We start from the raw sequence: 12,337 nt of genomic DNA on the forward strand, positions 1-12,337 counted from the left end.
AGATGCAAGTTGTTGTCTCCCCAAATACAACTTGTACAGTTGGTAAACGAGGCTGTCACAGCTATGAAACCCGGGGGTGAAGAAAACAGAGGAAGTTCATGCAAAAGTTGCCAGGGCTGAAACTTACCGAGCCCTACCAAGTGGCACCAAGACACATGAACACCCTCAGAGGGAACCCTGATTCTGAAGCCAGTGGCCTCTACATGAAAATGAGCAGAAGAAAGCCTGAAGGGAGGTGAGAACTGCAAACACAACCTGGCTGAGTTTAACACTCCATACTTTATCCTGCCCCGCCTGCCTCAACAGATCCATCCTGGAATGGAGGTGATGTTGGGGAGGAGGCTGGGGTTCACCTGATAGCCAGTTCACAGGGCTGGGAGACAGGGAGAGTTTACAGCATAGTGAAAACTATAGTGCAGGCTGAGGGTGACTGGGGTCATCGGGCCACAGTGATGGATGGTATTCAATGAACTGGTTCACATCAGACCTATGATGACAGTGTCCAGGACCACCTTCGTGTCAGTACAGCACTCCAGTCTTCCTAAGAGATTGTTCAGTGTGACATTATTCTCCTTTTAAAACACGATGTTGCAAAAAGAGCTTTTAGGTGGTTCCGGGGCAGCTGGAGGTGGTTGCAGTGCGTAGAGTCTCCATCCATGAATTCTGCAGTCTGCTGATCTACCAAAAAGGTGCCTCCCACACCCCTCAAACACAGTAACACTCCTCCCATCTCTAAAAACTGTTGGCGGGAGTCTGGCTAGGTTTGTGAAAATCACAAGGAACCTGGGTACCCATGCCAGCTCCATGTCATTCAGAAAGAGCCCCTGTTGGGCGGTGCATGGGCAGTAGAAGGCTGTCTGCTGCAGCATGCAACTTGGCTTTTTTCAGAGCCTCTCATATTGCAAAGTGGACATAGGCTTTGTGTGTGTGTGTCCTTTCTATGCACATCAATTAGAGCCTACATTTGGTAGGGTATGTAGAACAACACCTTGTCAGAAGGGCACTGCCTCGCCACCCCTGAGGTTGCCACCCAGAAGTAGGTCCCTTATCAGAATCTTAGGCAAACATTTTCATTTTCCTGTCTCTTGACCGTCTGGTCTTTTATCAAATATGCTCTGGGAAGGTTAAATAAGTAAATATAAGAACAACCATTTGTAGCTGCAGCCGCTGCACCTACCAATGTCTGTCTAGTGATTCACCCTCTCGTGTTTGTCATTTCCTGTGTGTGAAGGTTACAGCCTGAGAGTTCCACCAATCACGCTCATTATTTAAATGAGACAAATGAGCTGTTGTCAGGGAATGTGATCCGAGTGACTTTATTATTCTGACCTAGTGTAAATGTCATGACCTGTCTTGGGTTTCCAGTGGCAAGAGAAAGAGGCAGGCTGTCGAGGTGACAGCGGCCTCTCCATAAATCAAGAGTCCCAGACGTTATGATAACTTTTATTAAAGAGCAAATGGATTTCTTGACATTAGGCTTTTATACATTCCAGTCGGCGAAGTAAATGGAACCGCTTTTCCCCAAAGAGATGAAACTGATTCGGCTCCTGTGAGGGGAGAAAAGAAATGCTTCTCAATTGACTGAACTTGGCTGGCATCTGTTATGCATATGTAATGAGTGAGACCACAACAGACAGCTAGGAGAGGGAAGAGAGGGGCCCTCCTGTGTGACTTCTGCAGGAGACCTGTGGCCAGTGATTGCTGACATGGGGTCAGGTCAGCAATATATCCAAATGGTAACATTTACAGCAGGCTATTTCACTCCAAATCCTTATTAATACGTTTCGTAACATAAGGAGGTGAAGCTAATTAGGTGACAGAGATGTGATGGATGGTGCTTCCAATCTGCTGCGAATGTCTTCCACCCACTCCCTCCCAGCCTCCCATTAACCACAAGGTGTGTGGCGGGTTTTTCTGAGCTCTGTTGCTTTCTTTGTCGTATTCGTTGAGATGTGGGAAATGGCTCATATCTCTGAAAATAGCCATGGTAAAAGCCTGTGATAATTCATCTCCTTTGTGCAATGTTACAGGAAATAAATGTCATTGCTGAGAAATCAGAAGCTACACATTAATTAGTACTTGGAGTGAAAAATATACTTCCACAAGTTATAAAATATTTATAAAATATTAGAATCATTGTCTAGTTACAAAGAGAAACATAGTATAACATTCCTATAGAGACAAAAACGCCTCTATGAAGCTTGATTTCACTTTTATGTTTCTGTAGGGTCTTCCAAAGACAGGAAGATGATTTACTTAAATCAATATAATATTGAGTCTCCCTAGGAAAGGTGGCTAGATGCTCAGTAGCTTTCACATTTCTAAGACCTTGCAGAAGATCTATTAGAAGATTCTGCTAAGGGCCAGGGATCATATGCTCTCCCAGAAGATCTCTGCTCCTATCAGGAATCCTTGACTGAGACATCCAGGGGAAAGCAGTACCATCATCACAAGGTTTCTCTCCTACGAAGAGACCACAAACTGGTGAACAAGTGCAGCACACCACTCTGTGGGCTGTGATGATAGTCTGTTTGGGTTGATGTAAGTGAGAATTCTGGACACAGGCTATCCTGAGTTTCAGTTTGGTACTTCACATTTCATATTGAGACCAAAGTGGTGGAAAGACTTGTCTCACTACACAGCCATAGAACATAACTTTGGTCTAGTCTACTGGGATTTTACATACTGTGACTTCTTTCCTGTTTCCTTGTCTGATACACACACACACACACACACACACACACACACACACACACATCCTGAATTGGCCAAAGGATCTGATCTAATGGGAGCTGGAGGAGGCTAAATAGTCCCAGGATACACTGGGGAATTTTAAACACATGAGACTTTTGCAAAGATGGGATCCCTTTGGGAAACCATTGGAAGTAAATTTCTCAGGAGTACATCTAGAATATTCTAATCTACCCAGTGTAACAGCTGTGTTTCTTTGAGAAAATTATCTTCAGTCTCGAGACACTCAACCCTGTCTAGTTCTGAACTGTGGAAGACTGTTGAACCTTGACATGGATTTGACATTCATAGCAAGTGATCATTGGGAGCTTCTGATGTCATCTGCAAAGTTTTCTAGACTCAAACCCTGGAGTGTAGCATGCACAGATTAGAAACTCATGATAATGTATTCATGTGCTGTGACTCCCAGGCTCCCATGCAGATTGGTAAGACACAAATGTTTGTTTCTGCAGTCAATTTTTCATTAAGTTATTTATATAGTATCTTAGTTGCTGGAACTCTATCCTTCGCAAGGGTTGTGCATGGTGCTTTCTTCGAAGGATACAAGGCCTAACAAAAGGTAGAGCCTGAACACAGAAAAGAGGGGTGTTGCCTGGTCTTTCAGCAGTGAAACCTGCCTCACCTACTCCAGGGCAATTACCACTGAAATTCTTGGTAAATTCTGTCCCTTTGTACTCAGATTCAGTTCCTGAAGAAGGGAAATGAAAGCATCATGCTAAGTGTGCCAACCTAGTTGTGATGGCATGCCAGCAATCCTAGACCACAGAAAGACTGAGGCAGGGTGAGGTCTTGAGCCTAGGAGTTGTAGGCTATTGCAATACTTTCTCTCAAGAAATAGAGAAAATAAAGTATTCATCTCCATGGAATCTGTTGCTTTCCCCTCACTATGACCTCCACTGGACACTGTGCATGAAGTAAGGACAAACTCCTCTTCTTGTGCCTGTTTATTTTTTCTGTAGTACATGGAAGAGCTGAGCTGTTTCTCACTCTGTTCACATTTAATTATAATTTAGGTATCTTCCCTCCTGATGGTGAATAGCCCTGTTTATCCATGTGTTCAAGGCCCACAGTGATCCCTAGAACAAGACAAACACTGGGAGAGTCCATGAATAGATGGGGCCTTTGACCCTGAACACTCATTTCTCTACTACCAAACAGCACTGTGCTCTGTGCCCTCTCTGCAGAGACCCCACCTCTGCTTAACCACTTTGTACATTTTTCTCTTATCAGGTTTATAGCAGCTCTTCAGATTTCTGATGCTCAATTTCAGCATCTTTGTCTTCTGTATGTTTGACAACATCCACTCCCAGGTGTTTTGCTCTATACATTCTCTGCAATATAGTGTTAGGACTCTTAGCATCCTATATATTTTACTAGTATTCTTTTCACTTCGTTACTTTCAATATCCCTATTCTCACAATATCTGAGTTTTAGAGATATAAAAAGATCAAAATTTGAACATCCCCCAACCCCAGTTAAGAGTCTTCAACTAGCCACATACACTAAGCTCTAGTCTTGCCTTTTCAAAGCCTTTTCTATATTTCTACAACAGTGAGATATTTCAAGAAACACAGATACTATTTCTGCTCATTCAATGTTAAAACCTGTCTAGCCCACTAACCCTCTCTTTGCCAATGGAACTTGATGTTGGACCTTGTTCAGTCAGACCATGAGCTTGACTGTGTCTGCAGGAGAGGCAGGCTGGCAGTAGTGTGGGACAACTTTCAGGAGTGTTCTTCTCTAAAGATGATTGTGAGCAAGGGACTAGACCTCAAAGTCCACCTTCCAATCCCATGTGGTCATCTCATTCCACAGCCCATTTGTTTGCTGGTGTAAGCACCTCACACCCCTAACTTGGACTTGATCTATGGAAGACTTAACCTCCAAGCTGTTAATTTATCTAAATTCCCTTATTCCAAGGTCTACACACTTCTAGCTAGGATTCCCAACAAATGTCATGTATGCTCTTCAAGATCCTGCTAACACTTCACCTGTAGGCTCATTGGCATGTGGTTTAAAATTTACCTTCACACTCCATTGCTATTGCTCATTGTGAACTAAACTGAATAAAAGACCACACCTCCATTTTCTTTGCTCAGCCTATACTATCTCAAGTGAGCTCTGCATGGAGTGTGTTCTATGGCTAGCAGCTACAAAAGTGCTTGGAAGATACATTGTCCTCTTGTTTGTCCTCTTGTTTTTGAGCTGATTTTGAAACATTCATAGGATCTGGTTTTCATACCTTTCAGGAACTAATGGGACTAAAGGAACACGTACTCCATCCTCATGTGTTAATAGAGTGATTTAATAAAAAAGTACTTGTCAGAAATGAATGCCAGATTCCCAGTTCTGTATTTTTCTAGGATATCGAAGCTAAGTTTTGTCTGTGATTGAGAAATACTTGTCATAACATTTTTAGATTAATTATTTTATATGAATATTAGTCATAGAATCAAAACTGATAATAAGGCCAGAAAAATTGATCAAATTATTTCGTCAATATTTATTTGTTCATTGAGCAGAGGTCTGCCAGAAAGGAACTGTGTATTGCCTTGTAGTTAAGTCATGAATGTGGAGCTCCAACTGGATCTCTCCATTTCTAAAGATGCTTATCACAGTACTTTGTCTTATAGAGTTTTTTATAGAAAGGGGATTTGATTAAATTTTTTTCTGAAAATTACATAATCACTAATTTGCTTTCTTGTTACGGTAAAAAGACACTAGGGCTAGGCCAAATTAATAAAACAAAAAGTTCATTTTTGGCTCATAGTTAGAGAGGGTTAGAGTTCAAATGTTGAGGTCAACATGACAACAGATGGTAGGCATGACACCAGGAGTAAGAATCTGAGACTTCACATCATGAGTCACAAGCATGAAGCAAAGGGGACACCCTAAAAGTGGCTCAAATATTTAAACTACCACAGCTCAACCCCCCAGTGATGTATTTCCTCCAGCAATGCACACCTCCTAAACCTCCCAAAGAGTACCACCAATTGGAGACTCAAATATTTGAGTCAGCCTCTATGAGCCTTGCTTAGTTGATTCTGTGGGGTGTGTTCTCCTTGTGTCTTTAAACTCTCTGCATCCTACAATCCTTCCTCCCCCTCTTCTGAAAGGTTTTCATTGAGCTCCTAGAAGAGGAACCCAATGGAGATCTCCAATTTTGGTGAGTATTCTCTGTCTAATGTTTCATTAGGGGAGTGTGTTCTGATTTGCTTTTGGAAGCAGATCTCTGGCAGCACTGACCCTTCTCAAAACACAATTCAACTGAAATGGTTTTGTGCATGTGTGAGCTTTAAGTTTGGTAAGAGTTGCTGTATTTCATATAAAGCTTTCTATTCCACAGTCTTGGCAAGGTCTCAATGACTATGAGATACTTAGAGCTGTTCTCGCAGAGTGTCGGAATTATGAGAGAAAGAAGAAGCATGTTCACAGAAGTGCAGAGGGATGCAAGAGTCTGTGTGAGAGATGGAGAAGTAGAAAAGCTCAGGGAGAAAAGGGGAAATTGTTTAACCAGTAACCACTAGTTGAGACTCATATCAGCAAAGGAAGGCTATAAGATGCAAATCTCGAAAGGGACCCTTGATCAAAATACTGTGAGATATATCTTTTATATAGACTGAGTGAATTGTGTTCTGTGGGGCAAGTCCAGAAGCCAGTCTGTTTCTGAGAAGACAGTTTCACTGAACCACACTCACACTATGCATGCTTATGGTTTTTGGCTGCTACAGGCAGAAACTGAATTCACTACCACATCCTGGCCCTTTACAAACAGGGTTTTCAGGCTGCCATCTTGCCTGCCTGGGTTCATGTTACTCCCCTCTTCTCCGTTCCTGTGTGTCACACCGATGAGGTCTTGCCATCTTTAGTTCACAGTCCAGGAGTGCAATTGAACCCCAGGCAGTAAGAGAAGAAAATCCCATTTGCCATCTCTCCAGAGTTGTCACATACCTCCATGTCTATTATTCACAAGTCCTGGCCTCTACGATGAGTCAACTGTGAAGGAACTCAGAAACTCCCCTACATGGTAAGATCCTGATCCCATGTGGAACCAGGCTCGCAAGGAGCAAGGCAAGAGACACTAGACACAGACAGGAGGCAGCTAACTGTTGTCAACTTGAATAAAGCTGGAAGACCTCTGTCTGATTGATGGGCAAGGTACCTGTGATAGCTGACTGGGATTGCTCCCAACAAGAACTCTCTAAGCTTAGTAAAATAACCCACCAGGTGAGTATCACCTCACGGTCATCCTGAGTACCCCAGAGCAACGCTCCAGTCAGGCAGGGCCTTCAAGATGGTTAAGATGGATTGTGCCTTTCGACATTCATGTCACATTTTTTTCTTTCTTTTTTTTTTCCTTCTCAGAGAAAAACCTGTCACAAGGATACAGAAACACTAAGACAAATTTCAGGCTGTAATTTATGGAATGTTGCATACCATTTAGCCAGCAGATCTCTGCTGCTCCATTATAAATGTCAGAAGCTTTGACTACACTCTGCAACTGTGTAGGAAAGAAATTTTAAGACATAAATTATAAGGTCCTTTAGAATATATAACCCCGTACAAGCAGCCTAGTTTTTCCAGGTTGTCGTGATCCTTCACATAAATATGAGACTAATATCTTTTTAAAGCATTATTTTGTCTTCCTGGTTGATGGAGACATCTCTAAAAAAGTCAGGGGTTTTTTTGTTGTTGGTTTTTTTTTTTTACATTATATTTAGGAAACAGTGAAGATGAGATTCTGTCTACAGACTTGCGGAATCAAACTCAGCCTTGCAGCCTGGAAGTGGCAGTTTGTGGAAATTATGCTGATTGACATCTGGCCAAGGTAGAGAAGCAACCCAAGGACAAAGGGACAGACACCTGGTGATGAGCCTCTTGCTACCGCTACCCTGCAGTAGTTCCTCTGTAGAAAAGCCAGCATCTCCTGTAGCTGTGCCTCTCTACCAACTTCAGTCAGCACTCTGCTGTGACACTGGTGAAGTAATATTCCTGCAGCAGGACCCAGAACTCCCGAAGCACCCGGAACTCCCTCTAGTTTTCTTCCGCAGACTGCAGAGACCCTGACATGAGTACTCATGCTCATGTGAAGGTAACGCTGATTAGAAAACCCAGAGACATAGATAAAGAGATAAAGAGTCCTCCCTTTCCCCCACTGTAAAGTCTGCTCATGGAGTATGGAGTAGTGGAATCAGGAGACAGTAGAAGAATGCAACTCCTTCACTACCATGGCCTGAAGGTTGCTTGGTGCCATCAAGGGCCACACTGATTTCACAAACATGGTGTAGATGTCCATGCATCCTTTTCCCAGACTGCATGCACCCTGATAGACATGGCCATATACCCTCAGCTTCCGACTCCACTGGCTTAGGACCAGGGCTGTGAAGGCAGGCAACAGGAGGTATAGGCCTCCATGTGTAACTGGAATCAAACTTGAGTGCCTTTTCATCTCTAAAGCTTTGCAGGAGTTTCAAGACCCTTCAGTGACAGCTGAAGTGAACAGCATTGAAGAGGCTTCCAATAGAGTGCCTGACCTCTGTCTGCTCAGCCCACTACGTTTATGATGCCTCTGCCCTCAGATGAGGTGTTGGAGCTTAACTCCCAAAGAAAGATGATTTCAGAGTAATTTCTTTTTTCTCAAGCACCAACTTTCTGTTCTCAGTTATACCAGAAAACTGTCAAATGTGAAATGTGTAGAGTTCCCCAGAGGAGGGCATGGACTGAGTATTTCTGGAAATTTTTCCATTTCTTTTTATATTTTTACTACTATCTCCCTGATAATTAAAATATTCATTAATTTTCTTCTCCTGAGATGACTCTCCCCCTTGTTCTTGGGCTGCAGTTCCTTTTTCCTGCTTGACTGCTTTGCATCGCATAGTCAAATATCTCTTGTTCACATGTCTCTTTGGGGGTCAGAATATGTGATTCTTTTGCTACTTCCGAGTTTGTTGTGCTGCCAGAAGTGTGTTCCTAGCATCCTGTAAGCCTTTTATTGTTCTTGTTCTTTGGGATATACCCTCCCTCCCTCCCTCCATCCCTCAGACATGCTCTACAATCTCACTTCAGACTCTCTAAGAACCTCCTCATTTGGAATTTTATGATACACCCTCTCAGTGTATAGGCTGAGGCTTTTGCCCCTGAATTTGTTCATAATTTCTTAAGAAGGCTTCTCAGAGTACAAAAACAAATTTGAAGAAAGGAATAAAACACCACTGGTCAAGGCATTAAGGTAGATGGTGAATCTTGGGAGCTTTGGATGCTCAGTCTTTAGCCATGGCTCATGACATTCTCCACAGGCAATAGGGAGTATGTGTTCTGATATACACCAACCAAGCAGCAAACACAAGTTTAGTTTTCAATAAATATCGATTCCTTCCCATTCATTCTACCCTGACATGAAAGCATATTCCAAAGGCTTGCAGACAGGGGAATGCCAAAAATCGAGTCACAGAATCAAGCTATGAAGTGAGAATTCTCAAGTCCTGGGGAAGTGCAAAAAATAAAGACAGTGCTCCCCACTGCCGTCTGGGAGTCCCTATCCTGGCCATCGTGGTGGGGGATAGCTCCACTCCCAAAATTGTTTCTGAGTTAGCAAGCACACCTTCTGAGGTGAACCTGGCATGGTAAAGTGCTGCTCTTTCACCGGGAAGAATGTTTGTTCATGACACCACCATCCCCTAGAGGCACAGAGCAAAAGAATAAGCACATCAGTTGTCGTCATGACAGGATAAAAATGGAGCCATCATATTTCAATAACACCATGCAATGAGCAGACCCATCCGTGATGAGTTATGGACTCTCCTCTGGCTCCGACGATAAGTTAATATTCTCTCCCCAGGATAATTAGAGTAAAGTTCAATTACTGACCCTGGATTGCCATGTGGGCCACACCATGGGTTCTGACACAGCGCTTTCCACATTTATCTTTTCACCTAACGTGCTAAATCTGCATCACCGTGGTGATTAATCTTGCTGAGCTTCTTCCAGCTTGTACTATTCTTCTTGCATGACCTGGCAGGTCCCTGGAGTCCCCTTGAGCACTTTGTGAGCAGACCCATTACACTGTTTCTATGCCAACTTATGTCCCTTTTTTGTGTGGGGGTTATTGTGGTCATTTGCAAAGTTGTGTCAAATACACCTTCATATTTTGATCACCCCCTGCTAAACACAGCCATGGCCAGCTGTCTGCAACCTGTGCCTTTGTGTGTTGTGGTCACATACAAGACCAGAGGCCCCTTATGTTCATGAGGTGTGGCAAGGGAGAATAGCGTATTAATCTTTAAGATGCTTACCTTGTGGACTTCCAACCTTGATACTCATGGTTACATTTTCCTCTCAGAGAAGCAGAAAGGACACAAAGGACCAGAGCACATTACCTTGGCAGTATTCAGGGTTTTTTTGTTTTGTTTTTTTTTTTGTTTGTTTGTTTGTTTTGGGTTTTTTTATTTGTTTGTTTGCTTGCTTGCTTGTTTTCTGATAAGGGCAGAGGAAGAGGAGGCTGAGACTAGTAATTAATAGGTATTATATCAGTGAAACTCCTCTAACAACAGGAGGCCACTAAGTCAAACAAGCCTTCCTTCTGAAACAAATCATATATTTTAATTTGGGATTTATAGAGTCTAAATTTCAAAAGAAAATATGTTTGCCTATTTAATTCTGATAGCAGAAGTATCAGGGATTGAGAGGATTCCAGGGGTTCTGGGTCACAAGACAGTGTGAGTAGAATAGTGTGGGACCAGAGAGGTGTCTCAGGTGTCTTTAGACACCAGGTCCTGGGAGCTGAGATCAGGTCTTCCCAGGGCTGATGTTATCACTTATGGAATGTTCTCACTGAAGTGTCCCCTCCTTAATGTAATAATTGATCCGTTGTTTTCACTGGTATGCCATGTACACATGACCTGTGTGATCAATTGGTGGGGAGGTCTGAGTTTTAGAAGAGAATGCGACACTGACGTTTTGTCAGTTCATGATGTCAGTGTGAAGAGCTTCCTAAGAAGTCAGGAGTGGGACTTGCCCTGCTGATCCGGATGAGTCTTGGTTTGAACGTTTGATAATGTCTTAGTTTGTTTTCTGTTGTTGTGACAAAATATTACTTGTAAATGCAACTTGGGGTTTGCTTCCCATGGAAGATTCCGATGTTTTTAAGTGCCTCAGGACATTTGGCCAGTGATGGTGACACCCATAGTAGACTGTTCTCTTCCATAATAACCATTAATCAAGGAAATGCCTCAAAGTCACACCCACAGTTCAATCTTATGAGGCATTTTCTCAGCTGAAGCATGTGCCAGGTACACATAAAACTAACCAGCACAGACCCCATCTCTCAAGTTCCTCATCTATAGAAACACGCAAGCTGATTTCTACTGTCCCTGTGTGAGGTTCAGTGAGACAGTTCCCAGAAACACAGAACACAGGCTGATCCCACAGCAAATGCTTGGCTATTCCACCTTGGATATTCCTCTGTGTTCATCCATTCTTTCTGAGGTCCTTACTCTGGTCACCCCATTGCATACCAGGCCTTTCCATCAGACAAACTCAGATACTTGGGATTATCTATCTAATAGCACTAATGGCTAGATGTCAAAGGTCATCCCAGAAAGTTCTGCGAACTTCCTAACTTGTTTTAAAGTTGGATATTTCCATTCTTATATTGAGGTTTTAAAACAGTCATTCAATACCAGGAGGTGGTTGGTGCATGACTTTAATCGAAGCACTCAAGAGGCAGAGACAGGAGGATCTCAAGGCTAGCATGGTTTATTCTAAAGTGAGTTTCAGAACAGCATGGCCTACACATAGAAACCATGTCTTGAAAACAAAGAATAAATAAATAATAGAAACATCAGTTAGGGGCTGGAGAGATGTCATTAAGAATAGATAATGTCCTTCCAGAGGCCCCAAGTTTGATTCTTAATACTCATACTGAGTAGCTTACAAGTGTCTGTAGTTCCAGCTTCATGGTACCAATCTCCTCTTCCTGTTATCATGGGTACCTCCGCAGATGTGTGCATACCACAGACAGACAAAAATACATTATGATTAAACAAACAAAAGCATAAGTAAACAAACAAGTACCAGTCCTTTATTATCTTCTTCCTATGGAAATATCATAGTGAGGTCATATGTCTGCATTTCTGGTTTCTACAGAAGTCTTAAGACAATTTCTTCTCATTGGCCTTGCCTCAGCTCAAGGTTGTAGGTCAGATTTGGGGTATAGATTACTTTTTTCCAGAGAGTAGAAGGTTTCTCTCCACAGAGGTAGATAACAAGTGTGGTGGGTGTGACAGACTGAAGTCAAATGAGGGTAGAGCAAATGAATGGCTACGAATAAGGATCTTTATCTTGAGCCTGAAAGACAGGTCCTGTGCATTTATTTTTTCCACAAGGGGCAGGGCTGAGAGACCTGCTGTGTTTCACTTGCTTACATTTTCTGCTTTGTATCTCCAACACCAGCAGGGCAGAAACAGAGACAATGACCCAGATACTATTTGGAAATAAACTGGCCCTTTTATGGGAGCCTGAATGAAGCCTGGGCAAACTGACTTGGTTCCCGGGTGTCAATCAAATTCTAAGAGACAGCAAAGATCCA

Source organism: Grammomys surdaster, unplaced genomic scaffold, assembly GCF_004785775.1.
Source record: "Grammomys surdaster isolate TR1022 unplaced genomic scaffold, NIH_TR_1.0 843, whole genome shotgun sequence".
In the NCBI taxonomy this organism is placed as follows: Eukaryota; Metazoa; Chordata; class Mammalia; order Rodentia; family Muridae; genus Grammomys; species Grammomys surdaster.